Raw genomic sequence first — 9,993 nt, 5'->3', positions numbered from 1 at the left:
CTATCTATGGATGCAAGAAAGATATTGCGCAAAACGGGGGCAACCGACGAGCCAATACGAATACCGCTTTTTGAACATAAAATTAGACATTAAACTTCACGACAGTCGACCACAGGTAGAATTCTAACAACGCTAGAAAGTTGTCAGAACTGACAACCGTAGAATTTTGAAACCAATTTCTTTCGATTGCTTGATCCTTTCCCGAACGGCATTGAGCAGACCTTCATGTGGTACCAAATAAAACAGATCTTCCACATCAATAGAAAACGCTGTAGTCGCATTCGGCAATCCCGCCTGTAGCACTTGCACAATTTCGCTGGAGCTCAGAACTAAAAACGGATCGTCACAAGCCATCCCACTTAAGTGCCGATGTAAATGCCGGCTACCTTCAACTTGCCAAGTGCTACCCTCTGAAACGATGACTCGTAAAGGACATTTAGGCTTGTGCGTCCTTCCGGTGAAAATAAAAAGTGCCTATCGACCTCTTTTTTTCAAGTCAGCTTTCCACTTCGAGTGCGTGTTATCCCAAACAGGGGAAGGAACGCGGCTGTGGAGCTCACGTCAATGTTACCGTTGGTTTCTGTCAACGTGCTTGGTCGTATGTATTGATTTGCGCATATATGTAGCGTATTACATAACCTAATATCGTTTTCTTTATTTTTTCTTTCAATACATCCTTCGTTCGGATCGGTGCTTTGAATAGCGGCAGCGCGTAATCTCGGCAATCACACCTGATTTTCGACACTTCTGCAGTTTGCATCAGATTGCGGCGAACGACTCATTTAAATAATATTAAACGGTGAAAATGCCATTAATTTCGTTTCTGGAGCTTTGGGACAATCTTCAATGCATTTTCTTTGTCTCGCGAATATACCTTCTTAAAGGGGCACTGACATTCCAAGTGTATTTCTTTTTTGTTGTCTAATGCGATGCCAGTCGTAGTGATAAAACACAAAAAAAGACCACAACGCAAAAGAAAAGATAATCCCACGCGCGTTTGCTCTTTTATTTTGGGTATTTTTGTCTCCCTCTTCTCAACTCCTCGCTTCTTTTTATTTGTGACGGAATCGATTATTAAATTTATAAGCTTTTTAAAAGACATTTCTATAATATTTAAAAACGGCATTCGCAAAACTTTTTTTTAAGGCGCAATTGCGATCATATTACGCCCCTTCTTTTGAAATATCGAAAATCGGAGTCCGGAAGAGATGTCGCCTCCTGGATTTTTATCCTTCCTCAGAAAACATGACGACGCTTGGCACCCGTAGCAGTGAGGATGACCGGGGAGTCGAGGAATCGGATCTCTCTGTTTGGCAGACTTACCTCTAGCCTTGGACGTTTTGCTTAGTGTGACGTGGCCTGCAGTGGGAAGTTCGTCAAAACGGCACCACGCCTCAACCGATGTAGCACTTAAACTATAGCTTCAATGCTCTAGAGACGCTTGGGCTGACCTCATAATCCTCGTCGACAAATGGTTGAGAACAAGTAAAGGACATCGATCCGAAACCTTCCAGTAGTCCTTCAAGAATTGCAGCTAGCCAGGCCGCCTTCTTTGACGCATTCTTTGGGAACCTGTGCAGCGTGCTTTCGGTTCTGACTCCGCCGCGGGGCAGCCTTTCACGCAGCACCGGCGCGACATGCCCCCCCCCCCCCCCCCCCCCCAAGTTCCTCACTTCGGGAACCTGTGCGCGTTCTCTTCGACCTCACACCGTCTCAAAGAATGTGAGAATATTGAATGGGTTAAGACAGCGCAAAAAAGACGAAGGACCAGTAAAAGGAAACACAGAGACACAGCGCTGACTTACAACTGAAATATTTACTGCTGCGCCATTCAGCAAGTCAACTTGAAACGAGCCGATCGCTTGTATGCTTGTCTCGTTTCAAGTTTACTTGCTGAATGGCGCAGCAGTAAATATTTCAGTTGTAAGTCAGCGCTGTGACTGTGTGTTTCCTTTTACTGGTCCTTCGTCTTTTTTGCGCTATTTTTAACCTATTCAATATGACCATCAACCATCTCGCCCAAATTAACACCTTGCCGCTGAAAGGGCCCTAAAAGAACTCCAAACTCGAAAGTGGAGCGTCGTCTGCTCACAGCGATAGGCGCCACGCATGGTTGATCGCGGGACGCGGGACGACACGACACTTCCGCTTGGGACGCATATTAGGCTGGAGAAAAACTGAGGGACCGAGTAAACGCATTTACTAAGGCGAAAGCCTTACATGTCTCATTGTTGAGTCGACCTTCAAAGTCCTTGATAGAAAACACGTTGGCGACATGAAAGGTACCAAAACATCTACGTGATTACCCAGTGGATGACTAAACGAATTATGATGATGACTCAGCACACTGAGAAGAATGACGCAACACATCAAGAAGGATCACTCAGCACATTAAGAGGGATGACTCAGCGAGTAAGTCAAATGTCGGTCTTTAATGCATTGGCGCTTGGGCTTTCGCCTTCAAGATGTCTTAGGGATGACATGAGAGACCCTTGCATTTTACAAAAAAAATAATGATTTGACTTTTTTTTTGCAGAGATTACGCAGGTTCCAGGATCCTCCGATTCACTCTCTGAAGTCTACGATCCCAGAAAAACTCGAGTTACAGGACGAATCATTCTTTGACGTCACTGCATTGGCACGGATCGCGCGGGAACTTCAAATTCGGCTTTTGGAAAATGTTTTTCTGCTTAATAAATATTGAGTTCCCAAGTTTCGAATTTTAAGGGTAATGTACAGGCATCGTTTTAAATCGTCTCAGAAAAAAAAATTTATAATCGTAACTTTCCTGGTGATTGCACCTTGTATAGCTATTTGACCTTATATATTTTCTCATGGCGACGACAAATCATAACGACTACGATGCGAGATGCCGGCAGTACTGCCTCAGGGAGGCAACGGCCGGTTGTGCGATGAGGCAACCGCCGTCTAGTGCTCAATTAGGAAGACAACGTCGTCACCCTAGGGAATCACGCGTAGTGTACTCCGGACTTGCCTTGGATCATTCGCGAACGAGCTTCTGGTTATGTTCTGCCAACAGGAATTAAATAAACAGTTCTGAGCGACATTTGGGTGTTCATAAATTGACCATTCATACGATTATTAAAAGAGCCACTGGCGGCATCGCCTTTTTCGTATGAGTAGTTACTTTCTGTCCCCGTGACCAAAACAAAATATAGTTGTTTCATTACCAAAGAGTCACACGATATATAAGTAAATAAAACATATTTAAAGATTTCAAGGCATCATTCGTGTGGTTGACTGCACACACATATCCCTATGCAGTATTTAATAGTACCACATGCCAATATTATTTGCAGAATGAGGGGCTATCACACTATCAGTGTGCATGATGCATGTTGTGCCACCAGCTGTTCATTCAAAGCATGGTGGCACGGTGACCAGGTCAGTGCGTGGCTGTATTATTTTCAACAAATGGGCTTCAAGGTAGGTGTTCCAAGTGATCAGGTCTCAGGACAGCGGTCTTTTCCCGGTAGATGAAGGCTTCGCTTTGGCACACGAGTACTCCATCTGGATCTGGAGATAGCGAGGCATTGACGTGTTTTGCCAGCGGTGCCATTAGGGCAATCGCCTGGCTGCTATATGATGAGATCATTAAAGCCTTTTTCGTCAACTGTGCGTTTCGCATAAGCCATAGGCGTAGACTTCGGGTGGAGGGGGGGGGGCATTGGGGCTCGTGCCCCCCCCTAATGAGATCCGGGGGGGGGGGCTTTGCCCCCCCCCCCCGGGTTTGGGCCATGATCCTTACCGAGACGCTGTTTACGTGCCATAACAAAATAACGCCCACGTTGCCTTTATTGGCAAAATACATGGGAAATTGAATCCCAGCATGCTTTCGTTAGCTTCAGTGTCCAGTTCTGGCGAAAAAGTAACCCTCAGCACCCCCCCCCCCCTCGGAGAACTTCTCAGCCTGCCCCCCTCCCCCACGCCCCCCCCCCTCCCTCCCCCCCCCCCCCCCCCCCCGGGCAAATGGAAAGTCTACGCCGATGAGCCCAGTGCTTGTCGGCAAGGTTTCAAAATGATGATTGGGCATCGTAACCAGCCCCATCCTTTGACATGTTTCCTGGTTGGCAAATAATACCGCAAATGCTCTCTGCTTGGTACCAATCTATGTTTATTTTCATTTCCTGTACTTATTTTTATGTTACCTTTATGAGTCAGCACTTTTACTGTAATCAGGTATTATTCTTTATTTAAGATACTTCAAGTTGCCTGGTTAGGCCATTATACGATGGGGGATACGAAATTTGATGACACAAAAATACAACATGCAATACTGCACTTATTACACACAAAAAAGAACTATATTAATCTAGAAAAATAAAAGAAAAACAATAGCAGTGTCGATCAATACAATAAGACAAATTTACTTACACTCACACGCACACGCATCACTCATGAGTGCCGTAAAGTAATAAGGCTTATTAAGGGGCAGCACAGAAATACTCTCTTACAATTCTTTAGTGCAAAGAGTGTGGTCCCTGACTTTTCTGGCGTGACAGTCCCGGACCTGATAAAAGCTTGCATAAATTGAACACCAAGATTTATAGCGGTATTTATATCATCTTGTCGCTGCCGTACCAGAAGCATAAGCTTCGATAGTTGTCTCCTATTTGCAGATAGAAACTTCAAAGGAAAAGCAAACGGAAAAAGTGATAGAGCACTAGAATGTCTTCATCGTCAGTGCTTACTTTGGTTTTCTTTTGTTTCCCCTATTGCTGGTGTTTTGCTTGTCTCTAGACCAACAGGTACTGTTTAAGTCTCATCTTCTAGTATTTTATAATTTCCTAATCACTTAGCAAATGGAATGTTTCGGAAACCATAGACATTTTCTACCCATATTCAAAACAGCAGTCAGCAACTACCTGAAGAAATGCAGTATCCGCTAGTTTATTGGAATTGTTGGAAATGGGTGAAAGCTGTGAAAGTGAAAAATGAGTTGATATTGAGCTTAGAGGCACATGACATATATTGTCAGCTAATAGGTGATGGCATGAGTACAAAATTTCCAACAGAATAAAAATCAGAATTAGCTTATTTTGTCTCAGTGCTTTTACACTCATGTGACAAATGGGCTAAAAAAAAAAAGCTACAAGTGTGCGACTTGTCGGGTTCCTGCCGACTAGAACACAGAGCAGTGCGGCACTGACATCTAAACACGAAAGATAAACACAATGAAAGTTATTTAACATGTCATATAAAATAAGTCGCATTTCAATAAGCACCGATGTAAATAAATATTTAAAAAAAAAAAACATAAAAAACATTTCACTCTTACAGGAAAGTTTGAATTGTAATAACATTTAATGAAAGTGTTATCAACATCTTGAGAAAATATGTTGTTAAGGAGTGTCGGTAACTTGTAACTCAACCTTCGGAGGCCAAAATTAGTTCTAGAATGATGGGATGGCCCATGGATGCCTATGACGCCACGGGTACGATGATAGATTATTTTAAAGTTTCGCGAGGTCTGAACCAAATGTAGTATGTTGTCTTAATTAAAGGGGAACTCCACCGATTTTTCGAGCTACCTAATCCAAAGGCATAATCTGAATGCAGATGGCTTCCTGATTCCGAGATGCTATCTCGTTCTCCCAGATTCACTCTAGCTAATTTAAAAAAAAGTGATATTTTGTTTGCTGCCGACACCGAAACATCGTTCTCCCTAGTTTTTCCCCAGTTTTCCCCGCCACCCAAGCGTGACGTCACGGATGTGCAGCGAGCAGTGCGGCCGGCAATCACGTGTATGCTCGCGACCGCTTTTCTCGAGTCTAAAAGCGAGAAAACCTGGGTGTTCGTGCTATTTTAAGTTGATAACCATCTATATATTTGCTCAAAATATGACCTTGGCCTATGTGCTAAACTATGAGAAAGTAGAAAAAAAACTAAAAACGGGAGCAATTGGAATTTTGATCAAACCGGTTTTGCAACTCGGTACGCTCAAGCCGCGGCTCGCTAGTTTCGTGATATCGCTAGTAAATCCGTTCTCTTTTTATTACAAGATGTCTGGCGAAGAAAGGTCGAAGTATCATGCAATACATTTTTCGACAAATTGCCAAAGCACCACGGAAAATGCTCGGAATGTGGGTAGATACACCCCACACGCTCATATAACTTGAAGGAACGTGTCATTTTTTTTAGAATTTCTTTAGAAAAGTTACTGTTGCAGGCGCCAGCACGTTTAACTGCTCTTGTGGCATGAATATGCTCCTTGGTGCTTAAGTAATTTAGCAAAAAATCTATAGACCATTTCTGAAAAGCGCTTCTGGTCGATGCCATTTTCAGCGTTCGTGCGTGTGGCGAGTACATTGCTCGCCCTCCAAAGCGACGAACATGTGCGTGCTCGGCTGGGACCCAACACATGTAGACTGTGATTCTCGTAAAATATGAAATGTATAAAATGAAATGAACTGCATTCGTGTAGATCAGATGGCACGTTACTGGTTATGAAGATCGTGTTAAAATGACAATTAAAAGAACTCTGCAACCACGAAGCCAAACATTAAAGGCCCTGTCACACTGAGGCAACACGACGGCAACAGCAACACAAAACGTTGTCCAACAGTCGGGCAACTTGTTGCTCGCTCTCCGTGTTGTCCGACATACCTGTCACATCGCGGCAACAGCGCGACAACATAGACGACAACTGAAATGTTGCCTCGGTATGACAGCTTTCAGCAACAAAAACAGCAGCAACTTGTGTCGGACACCAAGTGTTGCCCTGATCGCTGGATGAGCAAATTTCGGGCCGGCAACACGACAACATAGATAGCTTCGATGGTAGAGCTAGTCCCCTATCAATAACGTCCTACTCAAATAAAGGCTTGGAAAGCGTTATTTAACAATAATTAGGGCTGGTGTGCAGCTAAAATATTTTTGATTTATGTTTTTGCTGCGTAGTTACGGAAAGCAATTTTCGCAATGGTCACAGCTACGTTCGAGACCGTTCAGACTGGTCTTGAAATTACAACTGCCGAGAGACCAGCTCACATTGCTGATAGTGAAATAAAAGGGTATGCCTACTCACGCGCTGATGACGTATGATAAAAATAATCCAGAAAACCGAAGATAAAAAAATCGAAGCATTAAAACGACCATTCTGATCATGATTGTTGATGCTTGGAACTTAGAAACAGCCGCTACCAGACACCTGCTTTGTTTTCAATATACCCAGGACGTTTCGGGGGAATGAAGCGATCATATCAGGCGGTAGGCAAGTAGACAGCGTTGAAAAATATTTATTCCACCGATTGTTATGAAGGCCGATCCTGTCTGGGTCGCAGTTTTGAAGCACTGCCAGTTCAGCTCAACACCACGCTACAAAAGACGCATTGGGTATGCTTTGGGGTACTGCCGGTGCTAACTCAATTTTACAGTAGACAAAAGAATTGCATGAAAGAACCGGACAGAAACACTTCATACGGCGGCGTAAATCTCGAAAATATATCAGCGATGTCACTTTCCATGGTTAGGGCTATCTGCTTTGTCAGCGAATGAAGAACATTTCGGTAAAATAAAGAGCGGAAAATACTTCCCGTGTCAAGTTTTCTAATCGCAGTCACTGGTTGATGTCGTACCGTGGTAATTCCCGGCCCTTCGAACGCACTAGCACTTTGTAGAGTCAGATTTCCAGCGATTCCGCGCCGCACACGAACGAAGGTAAACAACAAGGCGGTAAGTTGGGCTAGTTGGTTTAACATCGTCGAACGTGACGATGTTAAAGCGCTTTGTCCGTGCACTTCTTTCACTTGTCCTTTGTTCAATTTTTTGCGCTGTTTTCACGTTTGACGAAGGTAAACAATCAAGATGGCGGAGTGTTTCCCGTCTTACCCCCGCCGTCAGCGCGGTGTGACAGGGTTGTCAGACAACAAATCGGGCAACACGGTTGCCGGGCGGCAGCAACATGTCGCCTGACTGTTGTTGTTGCCGCGATGTGAGAGGGTCGCCGGCAACACGGCTTTCCCGTGTTGCCGGATAGTTGTCCAACTTTTGCCCCAGTGTGAGAGGGCCTTAAGGTGCAATGGATCGCGCATGAAATACATAAATACACTGTTAATCTTCAAATAAAGAATATTTGCTTAAATATACAATAGCGCGTAAGGTACAGGAATACACCATAAAACTTTTAATTCAAAATAAGTTAAAAAATGTTACTAAAAAAAGCGTGTAATTTTTTTTTGAGTAGAATGCAACGCGGTCAAACTCCCATCCACGAGAGCACATGGGAATATAATTTTATATAAGATTTTTTTTTTTAAATAAGTCTTGATTCAGCACAGTTTCTATCAGCTGTAAATTTGCATGCGTCCACTCAACGACATTAGTATTTTCATGGTTTCGAAAAAACACTTTTCAGCCCTATATAAAATTTCTCCGCAATAGAGTAAATTAAAGACCTTTTCATCACTTCTTCTGCAGGGAATATTGCACGCCAACCATTTGACAAACCAGGCAAAGGCTCTATCGTACATGAATGGAGCTCAACACCTGCTCCATAAACCTCTGTAATAGCAGAAAGGAATAGCAATATCTCGAAAGTCACGTCTGAATTCAGACTTGAACTGACGAATTCACTTCTCGTCTTCAACATGTCGGCCGCGTGAGTGGAACTCCGAGAGTAGCCCGAGCTAGACCCGAATTCTGAAACAAAAACAGTGCTTATAAAAAATTAAAAAGAAAAAAAAAACACTTAGTCAATTGTGGATAACAGATGTTACTGTACAAAATGTCGACTATAGTGCTAGGTTGTGTACTATTTTTCTCGATATTATTAGCGCTCTTCTTTGGACGGATCGGCACGCCATAGAACGAAATGGCGAAAAACACGGAGCGTCGGGCTGCTTTTGCCCACATAGCTACCGCGCATGCGCGGCCTTCCGGCCGTGTTGGTAAACAGAGCCGCTCCGCGTGTCGGTCTAAACCCAGGAACTCTGTGATAACGTTATTGCCCCGTTCAAGGTTTTCGAGACGCACAATGGGGGGGGGGGGGGGGGTCGCTTTAGAGCCTGCTTGGGGAATTCCTTCGGGTCGCTGAGGTGGGGGCTTGATGGAAGTAGGACATCCGGACGCTACAAGCTGTTCCAGCCGATGCACTGCTGTGAGAATTTCATATGACTTCTCGCTCCTTGGCGCGCATCGCTGCACCAAATCCGAATGCCACGTGCCACTTTTCCCAGCACTGAGTCACGTCCGATGTCTCGTGGTGTCAAGGCGCACGAGGGGGAGGGGGAGGGGTGGGAGAGGAGGCTCCACTGCGTTCTCTCTTGTGTTTGGGTTCAATGTTTCAAGCCCAAGTCTGTAAATAACGGGGAGGCTTGGGAGTAAGCTTCGAAAACCAGACAGCTTCTTGGGCAAATCGTGATTGATTTGAGTTTGAGCGACAAACTATGTGCATAATGAACTGTCCGAAAATATTTGTACCCTTTTTTTATCCCTTTCATCGCCTCATCTAAAACTTGCTGGTTTTCTCGTGCGTAAATGACATCTTTAAAACAATTGTGAGCTTGGACGTTCCCTATTTTAGACATGCTTAGTAGCACAAGTGTGACGGAAATAGGCGGCGCACACCAAGTCACTGAGCCAGAAACTTTCTGGTTGTCGCGTGGTAGTCAGCACTGCATAGTGTATGCGCGCTTGTCCTCGTGTGACTACCATTATATTGCCGGAAAAAAGCAGTTCTTTTTTTGGTCCTGACATTTAATTGAAAATATGACATAGAATATAGTTGTCCTTCGATGCAAAAGGAACTATTTCCGAAAACGAGAAACGGTCTCCAAATACTATTTTAAAGCATTCAATCAAATGGCTTTGATGAAATTGCGTTTGATTCAATGGCGTTCGGTGAAATGGCTTCGGTGAGACGGCGTTCGATGACGTGTCCGGACCCATTCACCAGCATTAATTCGAAATACGAGTTCTTCTTTCCTACCTTGCTCAGTCCACTGATAAAACCACCTCATCTGGTTGGTTGCT

The sequence above is a fragment of the Ixodes scapularis genome, unplaced genomic scaffold (assembly GCF_016920785.2).
Source record: "Ixodes scapularis isolate PalLabHiFi unplaced genomic scaffold, ASM1692078v2 PGA_scaffold6__148_contigs__length_123643588, whole genome shotgun sequence".
In the NCBI taxonomy this organism is placed as follows: Eukaryota; Metazoa; Arthropoda; class Arachnida; order Ixodida; family Ixodidae; genus Ixodes; species Ixodes scapularis.
The sequence above is the reverse complement of the archived record's forward strand: the minus strand, read 5'-3'. Positions refer to the sequence as shown.